The following is an 11105-nucleotide window of genomic DNA, read 5'->3' on the forward strand; positions in this document are numbered from 1 at the left end:
GCTGTGCCTGGATGGATGACAATGGTCTCCAGCACTCCAGAGGTCATGGCTCTTTCCAGGCAGCATGGAGCTTTCCTTCCTCTCCCTCCCACGACTGGCTCTGACTGTAGGACCCTGCCAGGAGGGAGGGTCCCAAATGGCTGCACTGCAATGAAACAGCCCCGCAGCCCAAGTCCTGTGAGCCTGAATCAGTGGCCCGACCCAGCCGTGGGTGTCTATGCAGACGTACCACCAAGCCCTGGGTGCTATTGCAGGCGGCAGGGCAGTGCTAATTGGGGCCCAGGTGCCCAAAGGAGTTAGACGCCCAAATCCCACTGGAGTTGCTAGCTCCCACGGCCCTGGTAGGAGGAGGCCTGGGCGGGCTGTGCGGAGGTTGCTGCCAGGCGAAAGGGAGGGGAAGCAGGTGTTGGAGGGGGAGCCGGGAACGACAGGCTGGGCCAGGCAGAGGCAGGAGGAAAAGAGACCAGAGATGTGGGGGGAGCGAGCAGAGTTCTGAGGTTTGAACTTGTGGGGCTGAGAGGCTGGTGCCTGGCTCTAGGGTGGGGGTGGGGGAGAGCAGTGTGATCGCACCAGAGGGGCAGGCAGAGGCTTTACAGAAGCCTCAGTTCGCATGGTCTGGAGAGGGATTCTTGCTCCTTCCCTATCGCGACCTGCCTCCTCCGTGCTGAGCCCCCCACCACCACCATGCAGCCAGGATCCACCTCCCAGCTAGCAACACAGCAAGGGCTGGGGAGTTGTGACCTCCAGGCTGAGACCGCCAGAGAAGAGGCTAGAAAGCTGGGCTGTAGCAGGCAGTGGCAGCTGCCAGCCAGGGCGCAGCCCAGAGAGCTTGCACTGTGGGCGGGAGCAGAGAGCGGTGCAGGGGTGCAGCAGCCTCATGGGCAGGCACAACCTCAGGCCACAGGGATGGTGGCGTTGCAGTCAGGGAGGAGGCCGGGGGGAGAAGCAGGGCTGGCCTGGGCAGAGGAGCAGAGGCCTGTGTCCCTATTTGCCAGGGTGGATAAAATCAATCATTTTAAAAAAAAATCAAAAACATTGGATTTTTTTAATTTAAATCAGATTTTTTTGATAAAATGTTTTTTGAGGAAAAAACCTATCTAAAGATAGTTTTAATTAGGATACATTATAGCTGAAAGATATCTCATCATGGAATAGGGATTATAAATTCTAATTCTATAGTAAGAGACAATATAGTCATGTAATGTTTAAGAAAAGTTTGTAAATGAGTTACAATAGTTCATGGATTAGGGAACCAATCTTATGGGGTTCCAGGAGCTTCTGTATAGATTTTTTAGGTTAATCTTTCTATCTACCCAATGGAACTCAGTGCTCAGTCTAGAAGATACCATCAGAGATGCTTAGTTTTGCCATTATCAAACTGTGGATTTGTGTCTCCAGAGATAACATGCTTGTTAACAGCAAAAATGTTTTTAAATAAATAAATAATATATAGAGGTGAGAAATAACAGACCTCAACCCTGTTGTCTCTTTGCAAATTTGTGTACACAGCGTCAATCCCTTACCTCTCTCTAAAAGTGCAAAGTTTCAAAAAGTTCAATGAATAGAAGATTGTTAATTATGAAATTACGAAATTAATAGGCAGCAAGTTTAAAACAAATAAAATAAGTATTTCTTCACACAACGCACAGTCAACCTGTGGAACGCTTCGCCAGAGGATGTTGTGAAGGCCAAGACCATAACAGGGTTCAAAAAAGAACTAGATAAATTCATGGAGGATAGGTCTATCAATGGCTATTAGTCAGGATGGGCAGGGATGGTATCCCTAGCCTCTGTTTGCCAGATGTTGGGAATGAGTGACAGGGGATGGATCACTTGATGATTTCCTGTTCTGTTCATTCCTCTGGGGCACCTGGCACTAGCCATTGTTGGAAGACAGGATAGTGGGCTAGATGGACCTTTGGTCTGACCAAGTAGGGCCATTCTTAAGTTCTTATTCTTATGCTTGGGGGCAGAATAGATCTGGACAAGGAGAAGAAGTCTGGAGATAAATATGAGAAGGAAGGGACAGGCAGTAGAAATAAAAGTGAAACTGTTTGAGCAGCATATTCCAGAAGTCTTGAGGTATTTCTGTATGTAGCCTTCATTGATTTGAGATCTACCATACCATTCTCTCACTAGAAGGGAAAACCTATAATGGCAGCGGGCTATAAAAGAGACCTAGTTTGGGAATATTTTAAATAAAGTTTCTCTACCTGTGCATAAGACAGGCATGCATGCAAAATGCAAACAGTGCAACAAAGAAATGCAAGGCCTTGTTGCCCAAATCAAACAACATCATGAGAAGTGTTACTTCTCAGGAGGAATCTGCATTGAAGATGATGAAAGGAACATGTCTGAACATGCAGGATCTTCAGGTAGGTAACTTTTTTATTTCATACTTCTTTCTGGTGTGAGGATGGTGTGGATTGCACCCTCAGCAAGTTTGCAGATGATACTAAACTTGGAGGAGAGGTAGATACGCTGGAGGGTAGGGATAGGATACAGAGGGCCCTAGACAAATTAGAGGATTGGGCAAAAGGAAATCTGATGAGGTTCAACAAGGACAAGTGCAGAGACCTGCACTTAGGACGGAAGAATCCCATGCACCGCTACAGACTAGGGACCGAATGGCTAGCCAGCAGTTCTGCAGAAAAGGACCTAGGGGTTACAGTGGACGAGAAGCTGGATGTGAGTCAACAGTGTGCCCTTGTTGCCAAGAAGGCCAATGGCATTTTGGGATGTATAAGTAGGGGCATTGCCAACAGATCGAGGGACATGATTGTTCCTCTCTATTCGACATTGGTGAGGCCTCATCTGGAGTACTGTGTCCAGTTTTGGGCCCCACACTACAAGAAGGATGTGGAAAAATTGGAAAGAGTCCAGCGGAGGGCAACAAAAATGATTAGGGGACTGGAACACATGACTTATGAGGAGAGGCTGAGGGAACTGGGATTGTTTAGTCTGTGGAAGAGAAGAATGAGGGGGGATTTGATAGCTGCTTTCAACTACCTGAAAGGGGGCTCCAAAGAGGATGAGGTAGACTGTTCTCAGTGGTAGCAGATGACAGAAGGAGGAGTAATGGTCTCAAGTTGCAGTGGGGGAGGTTTAGGTTGGATATTAGGAAAAACTTTTTCACTAGGAGGGTGGTGAAGCACTGGAATGCGTTACCTAGGGAGGTGGTGGAATCTCCTTCCTTAGAAGTTTTTAAGATCAGGCTTGACAAAGCCCTGGCTGGGATGATTTAGTTGGGGATTGGTCCTGCTTTGAGCAGGGGGCTGGACTGACTAGATGACCTCCTGAGGTCCCTTCCAACCCTGATATTCTATGATTCTATGATTCTTAAGGACTGCCTCTCTTCCTTCTGGACTATCCTTGAATTCTCATGTTTGAGCAAAAAATATAGTTGTTACTCTATGGTACTATCATTTTAGATGCAGTTGTGATACAAAAATAAATAGCTGAAATAGGCAGATCTTCCTTTTACAATTTCACCTTTAAAGTAGTACTGTGTGTTAGTGAATGCAATGAGTAATACTAAATTAGCACTATGGTAATAATAATTATATAACTGCATTGACTTATTTTGTTTAGGAGAATCCATTCTCAACATACAGGATTCTGAAGACTATCCACCTTCAAGATCACCATCATTTTCTATAGTTTCAGAGTTATCTGCCAATGATAGTGTTTCAGTCACATCATGTATAATACAGTATATCACCTGTAGCAAAAAGAAAAAAAATCTCCATCATCCAGAAACAACCATAAATAACAGGTTTCAGAGTAGCAGCCGTGTTAGTCTGTATTCTCAAAAAGAAAAGGAGTACTTGTGGCACCTTAGAGACTAACAAATTTATTAGAGCATAAGCTTTCGTGAGCTACAGCTCACTTCATCGGATGCATTTGGTGGAAAAAACAGAGTAGAGATTTATATACACACACACAGAGAACATGAAACAATGGGTTTATCATACACACTGTAAGGAGAGTGATCACTTAAGATAAGCCATCACCAACAGCAGGGGGGGAAGGAGGAAAACCTTTCATGGTGACAAGCAGGTAGGCTAATTCCAGCAGTTAACAAGAATATCAGAGGAACAGTGGGGGGTGGGGTGGGAGGGAGAAATACCATGGGGAAATAGTTTTACTTTGTGTAATGACTCATCCATTCCCAGTCTCTATTCAAGCCTAAGTTAATTGTATCCAGTTTGCAAATTAATTCCAATTCAGCAGTCTCTCGTTGGAGTCTGTTTTTGAAGCTTTTTTGTTGAAGTATAGCCACTCTTAGGTCTGTGATCGAGTGACCAGAGAGATTGAAGTGTTCTCCAACTGGTTTTTGAATGTTATAATTCTTGACGTCTGATTTGTGTCCATTCATTCTTTTACGTAGAGACTGTCCAGTTTGGCCAATGTACATGGCAGAGGGGCATTGCTGGCACATGATGGCATATATCACATTGGTAGATGCGCAGGTGAAGGAGCCTCTGATAGTGTGGCTGATGTGATTAGGCCCTATGATGGTATCCCCTGAATAGATATGTGGACAGAGTTGGCAACGGGCTTTGTTGCAAGGATAGGTTCCTGGGTTAGTGGTTCTGTTGTGTGGTGTGTGGTTGCTGGTGAGTATTTGCTTCAGATTGGGGGGCTGTCTGTCTACACCAATATTCCACACAAAGATGGACTACAAGCCGTCAGGAACAGTATCCCCGATACTGTCACGGCTAACCTGGTGGCAGAACTTTGTGACTTTGTCCTGACCCATAACTATTTCACATTTGGTGACAATGTATACCTTCAAATCAGCGGCACTGCGATGGGTACCCGCATGGCCCCACAGTATGCCAACATTTTTATGGCTGACTTAGAACAACGCTTCCTCAGCTCTCGTTCCCTAATGCCCCTACTCTACTTGCGCTACATTGATGACATCTTCATCATCTGGACCCATGGAAAAGAAGCTCTTGAGGAATTCCACCATGATTTCAACAATTTCCATCCCACCATCAACCTCAGCCTGGACCAGTCCACACAAGAGATCCACTTCCTGGACACTACGGTGCTAATAAGCGATGGTCACATAAACACCACCCTATATCGGAAACCTACTGACCGCTATTCCTACCTACATGCCTCTAGCTTTCATCCAGATCATACCACTCGATCCATTGTCTACAGCCAAGCGCTACGATATAACCGCATTTGCTCCAACCCCTCAGACAGAGACAAACACCTACAAGATCTCTATCATGCATTCCTACAACTACAGTACCCACCTGCTGAAGTGAAGAAACAGATTGACAGAGCCAGAAGAGTACCCAGAAGTCACCTACTACAGGACAGGCCCAACAAAGAAAACAACAGAACGCCACTAGCCATCACCTTCAGCCCCCAACTAAAACCCCTCCAACGCATCATCAAGGATCTACAACCTATCCTGAAGGACGAGCCATCGCTCTCTCAGATCTTGGGAGATAGACCAGTCCTTGCTTACAGACAGCCCCCCAATCTGAAGCAAATACTCACCAGCAACCACACACCACACAACAGAACCACTAACCCAGGAACCTATCCTTGCAACAAAGCCCGTTGCCAACTCTGTCCACATATCTATTCAGGGGATACCATCATAGGGCCTAATCACATCAGCCACACTATCAGAGGCTCCTTCACCTGCGCATCTACCAATGTGATATATGCCATCATGTGCCAGCAATGCCCCTCTGCCATGTACATTGGCCAAACTGGACAGTCTCTACGTAAAAGAATGAATGGACACAAATCAGACGTCAAGAATTATAACATTCAAAAACCAGTTGGAGAACACTTCAATCTCTCTGGTCACTCGATCACAGACCTAAGAGTGGCTATACTTCAACTAAAAAGCTTCAAAAACAGACTCCAACGAGAGACTGCTGAATTGGAATTAATTTGCAAACTGGATACAATTAACTTAGGCTTGAATAGAGACTGGGAATGGATGAGTCATTACACAAAGTAAAACTATTTCCCCATGGTATTTCTCCCTCCCACCCCACCCCCCACTGTTCCTCTGATATTCTTGTTAACTGCTGGAATTAGCCTACCTGCTTGTCACCATGAAAGGTTTTCCTCCTTCCCCCCCCTGCTGTTGGTGATGGCTTATCTTAAGTGATCACTCTCCTTACAGTGTGTATGATAAACCCATTGTTTCATGTTCTCTGTGTGTGTGTATATAAATCTCTACTCTGTTTTTTCCACCAAATGCATCCGATGAAGTGAGCTGTAGCTCACGAAAGCTTATGCTCTAATAAATTTGTTAGTCTCTAAGGTGCCACAAGTACTCCTTTTCTTTTTAACCATAAATAAATTTGTGATAAGAACCAGCAGATTACAAAAAAGAGGTAATTGATGAAAAAATTGCCTGGTTTTTATGCAACAAACTCTCCTTTCCATATGATTGAGAACTCACACGTCATTAACATGGTCCAGTCATTGAGACCAGGATACAGTCCACCCAACAGAGCAGATGTTGCAGGCAAATTGCTGGATAAAGTGGAGGAAAGAGAAATTGAGCAGTGTGCAAAAGGTCTAGAGGGTAAAATTGTCAACCTGAGGGTTGATGGGTGGAGCAATGTCCACAATGATCCTGTTGTATGTGCTTGTGTGACAACAGAAGAGGGGAATGTCTTCCTTACAGAAACAATTGATGCACCAGGAAATGCACACACAGCAGAATACTTACAAGAAGTAGCAGTAAAAGCTATAACAAACTGTAAAAAACAATTTGAATGTCTAGTGCGCAGCTTGGTCACAGACAATGCTGCAAATGTATCCAAGATGAGAAGAAATTTAGAGGAGAGTGAAGAGAGTCCCAAGCTAATAACATACAGTTGCAGTGCTCATTTGATGCACCTCCTAGCCAAAGACTTCAGTGTTCCAGAAATAAAGGCTAATGTTGAAATTCCAAACAATTCCAAAGTACTTCAGTAACAACCACTTGCAGCAGATGCTCTGAAAAAAGTGGGAGGAAATGAATTATGGACGTACCCCAGGTCACCTCATGAGTCAGAGCTGGGACTGGACCCCAGGAGTCTTGCAGGCTAATGACACTCTAGCACTAGCCCCAGGCAAAGCATCGTGCAGCTCAGCAGCAGCACCAGATGCAGCCAGCACAGCGCGGAGGCAGGGCAGAGGCGGCCAGCATGGGACCGTCGGGGATCAGCCAGTCACTGCTCTGTCAGCGAGTACCTGTCACTTGAGCAGGCTGGATTTCTGGCCCCAAAGGCCTGGGTAGCAGGCTCTGCCCAGCTGCACAGTGCCTGGTGTTTCTGCAGCTGGAATGACTGGACAGAGTGTGTTTCACTGCCCTCAAGTGGTGAGAGGTGGTATTGCAGTGATCTCACTTGCAAGGGCTTCACTGAGCTCCTGAGGGTGGGCAGCAGTTTGTGGTCAGGCCTGGGGCTCCTCTGTGGCCGGCGTGGCACCAAGCAGTCTGTCGGCACTCAATAAAGCCATGCAATTATCAGTGATGCTAACAAGGGGCAATCAGTGCTCCTTGAATCCACCCTCCTCCCAGGGTAGAACACTGAGTTAGAAAGTCCATCCCTGAAGAAAGAGGCTTTCCTAGGAATGGGAGTGGCCGTGTGGTCTGCTCAGGGGCTGGGCATCAGGATCTCCAGTGGATTTGTCCTGCCAGTCTCCTTGAGCCAGTAGCTCCAAGTATATCAGGTTAACAGCACTAACCTGCCTTCCCTGGGATTTGTGCAGCTGCTTAGCTAGGGTTGGTAAAGTCCTCTGACCCCAGCTCTGCTGCAGGGTGACCCTGGGACGGTTGGTGCTGCCTGTTTCCCTTTATCAGTTGCATCTATTTAGACCATAGCTCTTGGGGGCAAGGCCTGGCTTGTGTGTGCAGCATTCAGAACAATGGGCACTGAGCATGGCTGGACCCCTACATACTACTAGAATACAAAGAATAAAGAATTGTCATCAGAGTCCAAAACCAGAGGGGCCTGTAGTGAGCACAGGCCAGAGAACGGCCCTGGGTTGGTTCCAGTTTGAATTACAGCAGATCTTTTAGAAATTCTTCCAATCTTGATTGCACCACCACAACCTCTAGTAAATTGCTCCAATGGCTAATTACTCTCACTGTTAGAAATGTACACCTTATTTCCAGTCTGAAATTGTCTAACAGCAACTTCCAGCTATTGCATCATGTTAGACCTTCCTCTACTAGACTGAAGAGGCCTCTATTATCAAATTTCTGTTCCCCATTGTGACCTGGGATGCCCAGGGCAGCCCTCACTAGAAATGCCAAGATCTGGGCAGACTGCAAAAGGGAGAGCAGGTACTCCCCAGACTGGTGGGTAACACTGAAGTTAAACTCCCCAATCAGTCACAGACTGTGTTTCCGATCCCCGCACTGGTTATCAAGAAGCAAAAAGAAATCACACAGCGCCCTTATTGCATTCCAGTTCTCTGGCTCCCAATCAGCACCTAGGTCCAGTACCATGAGAAGTTATTTTAAAACTCTGCTCAAGTATACAAAATGTTCTTCCGACACCAAAGGATCAGCCACATTATCAGGTCAGTATAGGTTTGGATCTTACCCAAAATACCACACTGCCAGTCCATCCTGTAGTATCTAAAACTAAAGGTTTATTATAAAGAAAGAAGAAAAAACAAGAAGAGAGTTGTTAAATGATAAAGCAGTCACATACATACAAAGATTCAAAGTCCATGAGGTTCCTAGCAGTATTGATGATTTTGCTGGCTTGAAAGTTCATCTGGAATACATCAACAGCTTGGATGGGTCATTCAGTCCTTTGTTCAGAGCTTCGTTTGTAGCAAGGTTCCTCCAGAGGCAAGAAGCAGGAATGAAGACAAAATGGAAAAGATGCAGCTGCCTTTTATAGTCTTTTGCCATGCGGCCTGCGCTTCCTTTGTTCCAGACACAAGCTGCCCAGCACATAGCCTGGAAGCCTGAGAGTTCTGTCCATAGGCATGTCCCTGCATGCCTTGCTGAGTCATAAGATGTATTCCTTGCCTTCTCTCAATGGGTCAATTGTAGAGCTGATGTCCCTTGATGGGCCATCAGGCAGGCTAGGCACTGCTAATACCAATCTGTCTCAGAGTGTCACCCAGATGCACATCACAAGTTTGGAACTACTGACATACCATACATATAATTTACAATACAAAGGTGATACAAACACGTTAATGAGATTATCATACCTGGCAAATTATAACATTTTTTGCAGATACCTTACACGGCATATCTGGCACAACACATTGCCATTTTAAAATATTGGTATTCATAATATCCTAAAGTGTTCCCCAGATTCCATACAGCATCACACCCATATAGGTACGTATAGACTGTAATCAAGCCTTGTCTTCTCTATGCAGACTGAGCTCCTTATGTCTATCACTGTAAGGCAGATTTTTTAATCCTTTAATCATTCTCATGGATCTTCTCTGATCCCTCTCCAACTGATCAACACCTTTCTTGAACTGTGGACACTAGAACTGGACACACAATTCCAAAAGCGCCAGTGCCAAGACCGGGAGGTGTATACTTTGGTTGAGATGGAAAGAGGAAGCCATCTTGGGCAGAAACTTGGGGTATAGATGTCCTTTGTCCTTACGGAAGATGATAAATGGGGTGTCTGCCATTATGGCCACCAGTTCACAGACACAGTGTGCGGAGGTGATGGATCGAAAGGGTGCTTGGTGAGGGCAGAGAGGACCAAAGTGAGATCCCAAGGCAGGGTGGGCCTTTGTACAGGGAGAAAAACATTGAGAAGGCCTTGCAGGATTTGGGAGGTGGTCGGGTGAGGAAAGACAGAGAAGCCGTCCATGGGAGGGAGGAAGGCACTGAGCGCAGCTAGGTGAACATGGACAGGGGCGTGCACTAGGCCCAATTGGCAGAGATGGAGGAGGTAATCCAGGAGAGTAGGAATGGAGACAGAGTCTGTTGAGATGTGACGGTGGCATGCCCAGGCAGTGAAGCGGCAAAAGACGTGAGAGTGGCTTGGCACCTGCTGTTAATGAGGATGCTGTGGACGGGCGCAGAGGAGGCCTGGTCTACACGTGATCCCCAACCAAATAGTAGGCTGTGAGGTGAAGAGGACATGGGATTGGGGTGTCGCAGTTGGCCGTAGTCTTGTGTCAGGAGATCCAGGATGGTGGGGAGGGGATTGGGGGGTGAGCAGAGAGGAGGAGAAGATCGGTGTACCGGTATTGGTGAGGCCAGGAGGGAGCTATGGGATTACTGTTGCCTGATCCCTGCATAACTTGCGTAGGACCTCGGGGAGAAGTGGCGGGAAGGCGTAAAGAAGATCTGAAGTCCAGGGAATGAGAAGGGCGTTGCCCTGAGAGCCTGGGTCCAGGCCCCCTCAGGAGTAGAACAGTCAAAGCTTGCAGTTTATTGGTGTTGCACAGAGATCCCAGCGTGGCGTGCCACACCCACAAAAGAGGGACTGGGGCATGGGGTGGTGGAGCTCACATGCATGGTTTGTGGGGAAGGATTGACTCAGTCTGTCTGCCTAGGAGGTGCACCACATATACGGTGATCTCATGTCAGAGGCACCAATTCCAAAGTTGTCCGTACAAAGAGCAGGGGACCTAGCACTGCCTTGCTTGTTGATGTCTATGACCGTTATCATGTTGTCTGGCAGTATTTGAACGTGGGGGGAGTGGAGGGAAGCTTGACAGGCAAGGCGGCTTGCCCGGAGCTCTAGGATGTTGATGTGCATCCATGCTTCTCATGGTGACAAAAGGCCTTGTGCCATGTGGTCCCAAGACGGGTGCCCCAGCCCACAAAGAAAGCATCTGTGGTAAGGGTGGGGGTGTACCACCAGGCAAAGGAAGCTAACACACAAGCAGGGAGGATGAGTGGTTTGTTTAGTCGGTCTGACTGCGGATCATAGACAGTGCAGAGCTAGTGTTGAAGGCAAGACATATGGAGGTGGGCATATGGCATAACAGCAGTGCAGGCCGCCATGTGGCCAAGGAGGGAGAGGACTGAGGGACGCGTGTGCTGGACGGCACTGGAGCGTCGCAAAGGCGGCGAAGCTGTCCTTGGGGAGAAAGGCCTGGGCTGCAAGAGAGTCCAGGTGTGCCCCTAT

This window comes from Dermochelys coriacea, chromosome 9 (genome assembly GCF_009764565.3).
Source record: "Dermochelys coriacea isolate rDerCor1 chromosome 9, rDerCor1.pri.v4, whole genome shotgun sequence".
NCBI lineage: Eukaryota > Metazoa > Chordata > Testudines > Dermochelyidae > Dermochelys > Dermochelys coriacea.